The sequence below is a fragment of the Notolepis coatsorum genome (genome assembly GCF_963971535.1).
Source record: "Notolepis coatsorum genome assembly, chromosome: 15".
NCBI lineage: Eukaryota > Metazoa > Chordata > Actinopteri > Aulopiformes > Paralepididae > Notolepis > Notolepis coatsorum.
Window position 1 is genome coordinate 6,911,107 of NC_140179.1, and position 13,785 is coordinate 6,924,891.

Here is a 13,785-nt window from a genome sequence, read left to right on the forward strand (position 1 = left end):
CCCAATAATACACAAGACCCTCTTCTTGGGACCAAGTAAGGTTTCGTCGATAATCCAATGAACAGTTAGCCCCCCCCCCCCCACCTACCAACCTCCTCCAATGTAGTTTCTTCGCCAAATGTATATACTCTCTTTTTTAGACTCTTCTTGTAGCAAAAACAGTACTGTATTTGTAAATCTGGCATGTCATAAATGTATAGATGTAGCAGTACTGTCTATCTGTATGTCATATATGTTATGATGAATTGAAAATGGGGGACCCTGATGTAAACGAGACAAAAGTCTTTCTCTGGTCTGCATCCCCTTAACAATTGTGTGTATTGAGCCGTACTGTATTGTACCCCATTCTGCAATCTGTTAATAAAATGTTCAATCAATCAATCAATGTACCTGTCCATGGGTTTGACCTTTCATCTGCCTCTGCCTCAGTCTCCTGCATTCAGGTCCACTCCCATATAGAACTGACACTAACACACATTTTAATTTCAGTCAGTACAGTACTTAAATCAGAAATAGTTCTCACATAAAAGGAACTTGATTTGGTTGTTTTTGGTGCGACAGTGACAGAGTGACGGACAAACAATTATGGTAGAATAAAAATAAAAAGGTGGAATAAAATAAAATGGAATATAAACTCAATTAAAATAGAAGCACAATAGAATAGAATATCATTATAAAATAAAAATAAAATAGGTATAGGACAGGGCTGTACAACATATAAAAACTGGAACTCACAAATTTTGATTGGATGGTTGCAGCAGAAAGTGGATTTTCCCAGGGCATTGTACTTAGAATTATCACTCAGAAGCACCGCAATCGTCTCTTCTTGTTTAAAAGAGACCAAGCATTCTGAGGTTGTTACATTTGAATGATACGGTTTAATTTTAAAGGTCCCATATTGTAGTCCTTTTCAACAAGTTAAATAGGTAATTGAGGTCCACTAAACATGTCTTTAGATGATGTATTCTAGCTGTATATTCTATACCCCTGTTTCAGTCCTGTTCCCAAACCCTGTTTCTGTGTCTGTAGATGGGTCTTTATTGCCAGAGGGGCTAACCACTATTAAACTGTCAACAAAAATGTCCCAAAAGGTCTTATCGTATAAAAAGATAATCTAGGGATGTATAGAAATTAATGACTGGCTTTATCCAATTTGTGGACCAATGTTCTTGAAATATATTCAAATGAACATATATTTATGTAGACAATGCATACTTAAACATTAACATTTCCAAAAACGTTTTACACCGAAAATAATTGTCTCAATGTAAATGAACTGGGAAAGTTTTGTGGTGATATTTATTATGTAAAATGTTTGACCCTTTTCAACTTTTCTGGTGGAGCCAAAAAAGTCCCCTGCTATATTCTGCTCCCCTCACGTAATTCGCTCAAGGCTCGGACTGTGGTTGTACACATGATCGTAATCAGGTTATTGTGCGCCTGAGTCTCCCGACACAGTGAGGCATTCACCGGTAGGGGGTAGGTGCGCAAAAGTTACGATACCTCAGCGTAGGAAGGTCTGATCGACTCAGGATTTGTTCAGGAGACTCGGGCGTATAAAAACATTAGCATGGCGATGTCTCTAGTCCCCAGACAACCCGACCTACGGGCTACGAGCGAATCTGTGAAAGGGAGCAAAATATGGCAGGAGACCTATTTAGCAAAATCTAAATTTTTTAACAAAAGCACTCCATACCTTCAGGAGGTGATAACCACTAATAAGCTACAAAAACCAAAGGAATATCATATCAAAACATAATCTAGGGATGTATAGGTATAATAAAATCACATCTAGAATTTACCCATGCAGATGGTACCAAATTGTCCAATTTGTATGTACAAATTAAATCCAGTATGTACCTGACACAGAGACTGTGTGTCAGGTACATGGTAGACAGTCTGTGTACCATGTACTTGACACATAAGTCTGTCTACCATGTACTTGACACAGAGTCTGTCTACCATGTACTTGACACATAGAGTCTGTCTACCATGTACTTGACACATAGAGTCTGTCTACCATGTACTTGACACATAAGAGTCTGTCTACCATGTACTTGATACATAGAGTCTGTCTACCATGTACCTGACACAGTCATGTATGTATTTAAAGCAAACAAACTCCATTTGTTTCAACTCAAATGAAAGCATTGTCACGTATGAACCATAAAAATGCATTACTGTTATGTAACCAAGAGATTACCTGGGGGGGGGGGGGGAAGAAATTCTGTGCATGGATTATAACATACAACTTTCTCTTGGGCATTTCCTGGTTGTAGCACCTGGCTGGTGTTATAGTATAGATAACATTAAGCCACAAGGTGTCACACTAGCACCAGCATGTCATTTATCCAATCAGGTGCATTCCACGTGGATAAATGGGAAGTAGGGAGGGGATACATGCCTGCTGCAACATTCATTTTATCTATAGCACCTTTAAACAAGGTAAATACTTCACCTACAAACATAATACTGTTCTGACAATATTGATAACAGTAATTAACAGTCGCTGAAAAGTTGCTTTCTTTCAACCTTGAGGTGAAAGTGGAAGTGGAGGGGCCTTCTCTGGAGGGCTTAGACAAGCCTTCTCTTGAAGACGGCAAACCTTCTCTTGAAGAGGCCATGCCTTCTCTTGAAGAGGCCAAACCTTCTCTTGAAGAGGCCAAACCTTCTCTTGAAGAGGACAAACCTTCTCTTGAAGAGGCCAAGCCTTCTCTTGAAGAACCCAAACCTTCTCTTGAAGAGGCCAAGCCTTCTCTTGAAGAACCCAAACCTTCTCTTGAAGAGGCCAAGCCTTCTCTTGAAGAGGCCAAACCTTCTCTGGAGGATGATGTGTCTTATCTGAACTCAACTGATAAGTTGTAGTTCTGTATTTTCTTTTGTACATTTGTATTGCATTTGTTTTGTCCAGGACCCCAGGAAGACTAGAGGCTCTTTCATGTGTCTCCAATGGGGATCCTTTAATAAACAAACTGAAACATTTTCTAGAAGTTTTCCATCTGGTGCAGTGTAGGTCAGTTTCCTCTTCTGCCTACGTGTGTTCTCACTGTACTGCTCAGGTTCTGAGTCAGATTCAGATTCAGAAGTCGCCATGTGTTTGCCACTTGAAGTCGTTGGTGACCTGCGCTGAATGGCAGTTTTGGATTCAGCAGATTGTCCGTTTGTTATCATACAATCAGACTCATCAGAAGTGTCCTTGCTTTCGTTTGCGGTTGGAAGTCTCCTCTCTTCGCACTTGCGTACATTCTTTGCAAAATCGCCATCATCACTCTCAGAGTCAGACTCGGGTAAAGAAGGACTCTGCGATAGGCTACGTCTGACGTGTCCTCGCCTTCTTCATCCTTACTATCTGACTTGGAGGGAGATCTTCGGAAGCTCGAGATGTTGAGTAATCAGAACTGTGTTCAGTTTCAGATGTACTTAGGTCCCCATCACATTCAGGGTCAGACTCAACTTCACATGAAGGTGTCATCTGTGGCCTCGGGTTCTGATCCCCGGTCTGAATGTCGCTGTCCTCCTCCTCTGGGGCAGAGAAAATGGCACAGTGGGCATAATTGATGTTCTTCGCCTTTAGGAAACTGTTGAAAGAGTCAAACACCTCTATGTCAGAGGAGGCAGACGCCGCTGCTAGTTTTGAGGTGGAGTCTAGATCGATGGATTGTTCACGTTGCAGATCTTCATGTTCCAACCCTTCCTCTTTAGCTTCAGTCTTCACCGCACTTTCACACTGTGAAGAGTTAAAGAGTGCATGTTTAGACGATTCAGTACGTTATAGGCTCAAATCTCTGATTCATACATCCCATGCATACTGATGTGGACACACAGATACTGACGCCGGTATTAAAGATGATACCAGGCTAAAATACTGCAGGTACTGAGGGTGATACCAGGCTAAAATACTGCAGGTACTGAGGGTGATACCAGGCTAAAATACTGCACGTACTGAGGGTGATACCAGGCTAAAATACTGCACGTACTGAGGGTGATACCAGGCTAAAATACTGCACGTACTGAGGGTGATACCAGGCTAAAATACTGCACGTACTGAGGGTGATACCAGGCTAAACTACTGCAAGTACTGAGGGTGATAACAGGCTAAAATACTGCAGGTACTGAGGGTGATACCAGGCTAAAATACTGCAGGTACTGAGGGTGATACCAGGCTAAAATACTGCAGGTACTGAGTGTCATACCAGGTTAAAATACTGCAGGTACTGAGTGTCATAACAGGCTAAAATACTGCAGGTACCGAGGATGATACCAGGCTAAAATACTGCAGGCACTGAGGGTGATACCAGGCTAAAATACTGCAGGTAGGGTATATTTGCAGTTGGAGATAATCTAATCTCAACATGCAACGAACGGCCCACATGTGGGCCCTCTTGAGGATGATTCACGATTTGCGACCCGCCACTTTGCCGACCTCTAGCGGCTCGGGTGTGCATTTTTATTTTTTTATTGATCTTTTTCCCCCTCCATTTTTCCTCCGATTTTCTCCCATCCCAATGTTAGTCGTATGCCAATTCCCAATCCCTTCCTGGTCGCTGCGCACTTACCCCCCACAGTCAGATCATCTGGGAGAGTGGATGCTACCACGTGCTTCCTCCGACACACGTCCAGCCAATCACCGCTTCTTTTCACCTGGCAGCGCGGATTCTCACTGAGAGGGCGTAGCGTGTGGGAGGATCACACTATCCCCCTCAGGTCCTATCCGCGCTTAGCAGGCGCCCCGACCGAACTGTAGGAGTCGCTGTTTACAACGACCCGGACCCACCCGCCAGCTTCTCCCACCCTCTAATACAGCCAATTGTATTAGTGTGAACGGCCAGCCAAGCTGGTGACAACCCCGGAGCTGTGAGCTGGATCTCCGGGGTTGGTGATGAACGCAATCTCCGCTCGGCCACCTAACCGCTGGGTTTTAATACAATATATATATATATATATAGAATTAAAGCCCTATTTGTTGCCTGTCCATTGCCGTTTCAGGCGACAATATCCGTTCAGCAGTTCTCGAGTTACATGCCGATATGTGAGGCGTGTGCCAAAGTACACGGCAGAGTCAGATTACCACCCGACTCCCGGGGCTCTAGCTCAGTCAAATAACTTGGCGATCTCAAAAAATGTTGGACAGGGTTGTGGGTTGCGAATCAGGGATCTATGTGAAAGGTCACAAGTGAAAACAGGAAGAGAAAAAAACGCTGAATGCATTGAAGTCTATGAGAAAACTGAAACCTGCAGATTTTTTTGTTTTTACACAGTATACCGAAATCGCTCCTAATCACTCATTTCTGAATGGATTTTTTTGAAATCCGTTGGACATTATACTACATAACCCAGGGTGTTTTTTAAGCCATACCAATTTTTTGGGAAGTATACTTTTGGATATTGCAACTACTACAGAAAAACGTACACAAGTTAAAGTTCAACTCAAGTTCAGACCTATGTTACTCTATTTCATTAGCACTAAATGTGACCTTGCTTTAGTGTATCTAAAACTTCAGAATGTTATCTTTCAAAAGAGACTAGGCTTATGCATGTGATATAAGTATAAAGTATAGTATTTTGGTTTGGCAAAAAAAGAGTATGCAGTCCTCAAAAACGAAAACTAAAATGGCCACTTTTTGGGGCGCCTGTTAAGAGGCTAACTCACTTGGAGAGTGAATATGATATATCAAAGGAAACTACTCAACATCTATATATACTAGAGAATAGTCGGATTTAATTGCAGTTAGTAAATATTGAGAATAGTCATATTTAACCTCAGTTAGTAAATATAGAGAAAAGTCAGATTTGACCGGTTTGTAAATATAGATAATAAACAGATTTAATTGCAGTTAGTAAATATAGAGAATAGCTACTGATGTTTATATGATATGGACCCTCTGCCAGTGGGTCTTGGACTTCCTGACGGGCAGACCCCAGGTGGTAAGAGCAGGCAACTGCACCTCCTCATCCATCACGCTCAACATAGGGGCCCCCCAGGGCTGTGTTCTGAGCCCCCTCCTCTACTCCCTGTACACACATGACTGCGTGGCACAGAGGAACAACAACACAATCATCAAATTTGCTGATGACACAGTAGTGGTGGGCCTGATCTCTGCCAACGACGAGAGGGCCTACCTGGAAGAGGTAGAGAATCTGTCACAGTGGTGTCAGGAGAACTGCCTGTCCCTGAACGTCAGCAAAACAAAAGAGATGATTGTGGACTTCAGGAGGTCGGGGGTCAAGGACTACAGCCCCCTCAGCATCGACGGGGCACCGGTTGAGAGAGTGAACAGTTTCAAGTACCTCGGAGCCCACATATCCGAGGACTTGACATGGACCACACACATTGACAGTGTTGTGAAGAAGGCACGACAACGCCTCTACTTCCTCAGGCGCCTAAGGAAGTTCCAAGTCAGTCAGAAGATCCTTAGGAACTTCTACTCATGTACAATAGAGAGCATCCTGACTGGCAACATCACCTCCTGGTTTGGGAATAGCACTGCACAAGACCGTAGCAGACTACAAAGAGTGACACGTTCAGCCGAATGCACAATTGGAGGGGGGCTTCCCACCCTCCAGAACATTTACAACAAGCGGTGCAGGGGGAAGGCTAAGAGAATCATCAAGGACTTCAGCCACCCGAACAACTGCCTCTTTGAACTGCTGCGGTCAGGCAAGCGATACCGGAGTCTTAAGGCGAGCACAGAAAGACTCAGAAGAAGCTTCTATCCCCAGGCCATCAGGCTGCTAAACGAACAATAAATACTATGCAACAACCATCAAATGCACACAGCACACACACGCACACACTCACTTAAACAAACAACACACTGCAGCACCCACTCTCCACACTTTAGATCACACAAACACACTTTATATTTATTGATAAAGGATTTGCACTACAACTCGTACACCTACTGTAAATTGTACCTAAATTGCACCTCATCCCATTTCTGCCTTGCACTATATAGTATTGTATATTAGTACACTGCATAGTATTGTATATTATATGGTAACTCAGTTACGTCTATTCTGCATCGAACATTGTACATATGTCTATACTGAACACTGTGACCTCATTTTTTTTTTTACTTCTAATTCACATGCTATACTATGTTATTTTATTTCATACTTATCTTGTCTTGCACAGTCTCTGGAGCGTAACAGTAAGACGCATTTTGTATAAAAGTATTCTGTACTTCTGTATGACAACTATTAAAGAAACTAAACCTACCGTATGACTCCTACAATGTGATTGTAAGGAGGAAAAATTATTCACACATCCTTACATGAACATATTCTGTACATGTTCTCAGTCACTCTATAGCCATACATGGACTCCCGTCTCTGCTCAGTATCTGCTTCTGACACTAATGTAAACAGCCATTTGCACATTCTTGGTATCTAGGGACATCTATGGACCTCAGGGAATGTATTCACAGTGTCAGAAATATTGTGTCTATTACTAGGCTTGCTTAAATTGTGATGAAACAAAGGAGAATATGAATTATGATTTTTCTTTGCATTTTTGACAGTGAATAACACCATGCTAATAATGACCAAACATTAAAAACTGCCACTGATCTCGTTCAGTACCTCCTTGAGATCATGTGTACAGAACATCTAAGGAAATGAATAAAGGGAAGATGATTAAACAGAAGGTTCTGTATACTGTACTGAATTCTCCCATCCGACCAATGCTATTTGCAATATTATTATAGAATATAGAATAGGAGGCTTATAAATTACCTTATTATAGCCAATTCGCACATTTATATATATATATTAGTGCTGTCAAACGATTAAAATATTTAACTCGATTAATCGCATGATTGTCCATAGTTAACTCGCGATTAATCGCAAATTAATCAAATTCTTTTTCTCATTTTTTTTTTACCTTAAAGGACGACTCTACTTTTTTTTTGGAAATTAGCTTATTTAACATCTTCCCTGGAGTTAGACAAGAAGATGCATACCTTTTTTGTCTCTGTGCGTGCATTTTAGCTTTGGGAATAGACGCTCCGTTAGCATAGCTTAGCTTCATCACTGGAAGTGAGGCAGGACAGTAGCCTTACAGTGCCTTACAGTGTATTGCAAGGTCTGACATTGACCAAACTTGATATGCATGACCTTGGTGGGCTCTAGGTCAACTCCTGAAAAGGGGGTCAATGTCAGACCTTGCAATCAAAGGTTAGGGGGCGCACTGAAATTATGGCAAGGGTTATTAGCCCCCTAACTTTTGATTGCAAAGTCTGACATTGACCCCCTTTTCAGGAGTTGACCTAGAGCCCACCAAGGTCATGCATATCAAGTTTGGTCAATGTCAGACCTTGCAATACACTGTAAGGCACTGTAAGGCTACTGTCCTGCCTCACTTCCAGTGATGAAGCTAAGCTATGCTAACAGAGCGTCTATTCCCAAAGCTAAAATGCACGCACAGAAACAAAAAAGGTATGCATCTTCTTGTCTAACTCCAGGGAAGATGTTAAATAAGCTAATTTCCAAAAAAAGTGGAGTCGTCCTTTAAACAGATCTTTTTCAAGTTCCAAGTTTTAATACTCTTATCAACATGCGAGTCAACAAATGCTTGCTTTGTGCAGCCATTTAACACAAAAGGATGACCCTCATGCATTGCAAATTTGCATCAAATTCAAAACAGAGTGATGCACAAAATAACTTAAAAGAAAATAATAATTTAAAACAATGAATAAAGTGTGCATGAAATAATAGGGGAAAGAAAACGTTAGGAGCTTGTTACATTCACACACACAAGGGCTGAGTAATCACCCCCCCCCCCTCTCTCTCACACACACTCTCCCAGCTCTTTTTCTCTTTTGCCCCTTCCTCATCTCTCTCACCGCCCTCTCTCTCTATATCTCACACACACACACACACACACACACGCACACACACACACACACACACACACACACTTCAGAAACAAACATAGTATCTATGAGAGCATCAATAATACACCTGAGTGAAGTCTAGTAAAAAAAAAAAAAAAAAATTATTGCCCGATTCTATTAACGCCACTATTTTTTTTAACTAGACTTCACTCAGGTGTATTATTGATGCTCTCATTGATGCTATGTTTCTTTCTGAAGTGTGTGTGTGTGTGTGTGTGTGTGTGTGTGTGTGTGTGTGTGTGTGTGTGTGTGTGTGTGTGTGTGTGTGTGTGTGTGTGTGTGAGAGATATAGAGAGAGAGGGGGGTGAGAGAGATGAGGAAGGGGCAAGAGAGAAAGAGAGCTGGGAGAGTGTGTGAGAGAGAGAGGGGGTGGGGGTGTGATTACTCAGCCCTTGTGTGGGTGAATGTAACATGTTCCTAACGTTTTCTTTCCCCTATTATTTCATGCACACTTTATTCATTGTTTTAAATTATTATTTTCTCTTAAGTTATTTTGTGCATCACTCTGTTTTGAATTTGATGCAAATTTGCAATGCATGAGGGTCATCCTTTTGTGTTAAATGGCTGCATAAAGCAAGCATTTGTTGACTCGCATGTTGATAAGAGTATTAAAACTTGGAACTTGAAAAAGATCCGTTTAAGGTAGGGAAAAAAATCGATTAATTTGCGATTAATCACGAGTTAACTATGGACAATCATGCGATTAATCGAGTTAAATATTTTAATCGATTGACAGCACTAATATATACATATATTATCTTTCAAATGCCCGAGTTCAATTTTGATTTAGTATCACCAGGCGTGCATGAGAACAGATAATGAAATCTACTGAATGTACAGTCGCTTTTTTATTTTGATCAGGGTGGCACCATTTTGAAACTATTTTCAAATCTAATTGTTGCTGAATGCTAACAATAGGGAAAAGAAACTAACTGCCTTTTCAAATTTCAAAAACGTTACCTTTTGTGGTAGAATTATCCCGAATAATAACAGTTATTGAAATAATTCATAGAGAACTCTGAACCCCATAGAACTATAGGAAGTGTAGTTTTCCAAAATTCCAACGCAGATCCAGACCTATGGATCTCCGTTACAAAATGGCCGCAAAAAACTACAATTCCCATGGTTCAAGGTTTTGCAAAATGGTCGCCTCTCCCGGATTATACAGACATTCCAAAGAGGAAAATCTATCTATATAGCACTTTAACCTATTCCTAAACTAATGTATTGATGATAATATACATTCTGAATGCTGTTGACATGTTCATGATGTTTATACTTGAATACGTTTGAAATTAAAATCGCTAGTTTTATAGAACAGTCCAGAAATATTGATTTATGACCATTATGTCATTTTGGGACTGGTACCGGTCCCATCGGGTGGAAGAGGTTAAATATGTATAAAGTAATATGACTCTCTTCGTCTGTGAGAGATCTAAAACATTACTGTGTTACGGTCTCTTCTATCCTGCTCTTTATCCTCTCCTCCCTTCTTCCCCACTCTATTACTGATACAAGAGCATTTTTACTTCACAAACTGTATGGATCCATATTAGGGCTGCACGATTTTGGGTAAATATCTAATAGTGATTTTTCTGACAGATATTGCGATTCAATTTGCGCACACACACAGAGAAAGGAAGAATGGCTTATAGTAGACTTAATGGGTCTCATTCCCGAACGGATTTACGACCAAACATTTCCTCTTAGGCAGATTTCTGCCCATTTAAGACATATTAGGGCTGGTAGTACGATTCCCCAAATTTTCCTGAGATCGGATTTGACCGTGGCTGAGAGCAGATTTATGATTGATTGACTAATTGAAAATTGTATTAACTTGACAGACTGTGTTCTCATAGTGATTCCTTCATGTCAACGCTACAGGCCTCCTTGGAATTAATTACTTAATCATAATTAAAATAAATATGATAATATTTGTACGATAAGAAATTACGCATTTGATGTCGGAAAAATAAATAATATGGATTCATCTGATCACAGGGCAGCTGGATTAACCATATCTGAACCAGCTATTTTGGACAAATGTATAATTACTTTAATTACTCAGATATTGAAACACAATTATGCAATTATTGTGAAATGATTGAAAATAATAATTATTTAATGCCTTCTGTGGAATTTGTATTTCTTATTTTTTACATATCTGTTTTAATGATTAATTATACATTTGAAGGAATGCAGGTCAACATGCAATATATCCCATTGATTGGTATACAATGGGACAGACCTTTGTTTGATATAGCTATAAACCTGCATTCCTTCGAATATAATCATTAATCAATTAAACTTATATTGAAATACACTATATAGCCTATACACCAACACTGAAATGACAGTGGATAAATAAATAAATAAGAACTAAAGCTAATCACTTGGAAATAGACTGCATTAATATTCCATAACAAGTCTTGTGTGCGCCAGTATGGCCTACGTGTCTAATGAATGAACAGTATAGGCTAAATATATTCTAGTTACTTGTTTCATTAGGATTTAGTAGATACTATATATATGCTGTGCCCTACGTACAGTACAAGTACAGTCTGTATGTATACAGACTGTATCTATACTGTACGTAGGGCAGAGCATATATATAGTATCTACTAAATCCTAATGAAACAAGTCATTAATGGAATAATAAGCCTATACTGCGTTCATTCATTATGCCGTAGGCTATATATATATATATATATATATATATATATATATATATATATATATATATATATTATGTAAACAAGACAAACGTCTTTATCTGGTCTGCATCCCCTTAACAATTGTGTGTATTGAGTCGTACTGTATTGTACCCATTCTGCAATCTGTTAAATAAAGTTCATTCATATACAGTACTGCGTGCGTGTGTGTGCGCACACGCGCTGCGGCAGGTGTGCCACGAGCTGTACTATATATATGATGCCAATACATTAATCTAATCTAATTTTGATGGGTCGCAAGACTCGCAAAGCGCTTCCGCCATTCCATTTTCACGCGGCTGCATCATTAGTTGCCTTATAAGGAGCTCTGGAGCCGTTGTTTTGTATGCAAATGACCTGAACGGGGACACACACTTTCTCGTTTGAGACATAATGCCATTTCCCAACGCAGATATCACAGGTGTGATCGTTTGAGACACTTAAGACATATTACCAGCGTGTTGAGGACTCAGAGTGAACTTGTCATTGATTCGGTCTCAGTCAGTTCCAAGATAAGTCTTCCAAGAGAACTCTTTGGAAAATATTGGGGAATGAGACTCAATGATTTTAGAATATTTCAGCTAATGAAGTAAAATGTTTAACTACTATCTAGTTCGTTTTTAGTGTAAAGTTTTGCTGCTTAAACGTTAATTGAACATACAGTAGAGAGGGAGGGAGGGAGAGAGAGAGACAGGCTCAGCCCCGCCCCCCTTTCCCTACTATTGAAACTCCGCTGTTTTCCGTCTGTGAGCAGGGTTAGCTAGCGCCACGGCTAACGTTAGTTTACCCCGACGTGGGCATCAGGAATGACGAGGATGCAAAGCTTGTTAGACGCATTGGAGTTTTCATTGCACATAGAAACAGTGCAGGGAAAAAAGCAGAGACTTATTTTGGGTTGCAAAATACGAACAAATAGGCACACTCTGGAGCCCTGCTGTAACGTCTTCACACACAGGCGTTTCACGAGCTGTTGTTGTTGGGCGTATACGTAGCTACCTTGGGCTACTTCTGATTGGTGAGCAATGAGAGCACAGCACTTCTGATTGGTAAGCATGACTGGCACGCAAGAAAAAACCTTGAATCAGACTCGCTGTATAACGTATCCCAAATTGCAGGCTTTGCGATTTGCTAATCGTGTAATTTCAAATGACGATTTCGATTTTAAAATTGATTAAGCGTTCAGCCCTAATCCATATTGTAATAAACAATGTTATTGAACTTTAGGAATTGTCTCCTAATCATTCGGATATTCCTTTCAATATTAGTATTCCAATTTCTATTCTTAATACGACATATCTTGATTTACATTAAAACACATAATTACAGTGATATAACCACCTGCTTAAACAGTGGGTCAGGAGGTAGAGCGGTCGTCTGGTAATCAGAAGGTTTCCGGTTAGATTCCAACTCGTCCTGGGCAGTGTGTCGAAGTGTCTTTGAGCTAGACACATAACCCCTAACTGCTCTCGATAAGAAGGTTGGCATCTTGCATGGTGTCCTCTGCCATCTGTAGTGTTTTTTAAGTGCTCCCATCGTCTTGAAGCTCTTCCCACACTGGTCACAGCAGTAAGGTTTCTCTCCTGTGTGTACCATGTGGTGTAGTTTAAGTTCCGCCTTTGTCTTGAAGCTCTTCCCACACTGGGCACAGAGGTAAGGTTTCTGTCCTGTGTGTACCATGTGGTGTCTTTTAAGATATGCCTTTGTCTTGAAGCTCTTCCCACACTGGTCACAGCAGTAAGGTTTCTCTCCTGTGTGTACCATGTGATGACTTTTAAGATGTGCCTTTGTCTTGAAGCTCTCCCCACACTGGTCACAGCAGTAAGGTTGCTCTCCTGTGTGTACCATGTGATGACTTTTAAGATATTCCTTTGTCTTGAAGCTCTCCCCACACTGGTCACAGCAGTAAGGTTTCTCTCCTGTGTGTACCATGTGGTGTCTTTCAAGATCTGACTTTGTCTTGAAGCTCTTCCCACACTGGTCACAGCAGTAAGGTTTCTCTCCTGTGTGTACCATGTGGTGTCTTTTAAGGTGTGCCTTTGTCTTGAAGCTCTCCCCACACTGGTCACAGCAGTAAGGTCTCTCTCTTGTGTGTATCACATGGTGTTGTTTAAGATCTGCCCTTGTCTTGAAGCTCTTCCCACACTGGTCACAGCAGTAAAGTTTCTCTCCTGTGTGTACCA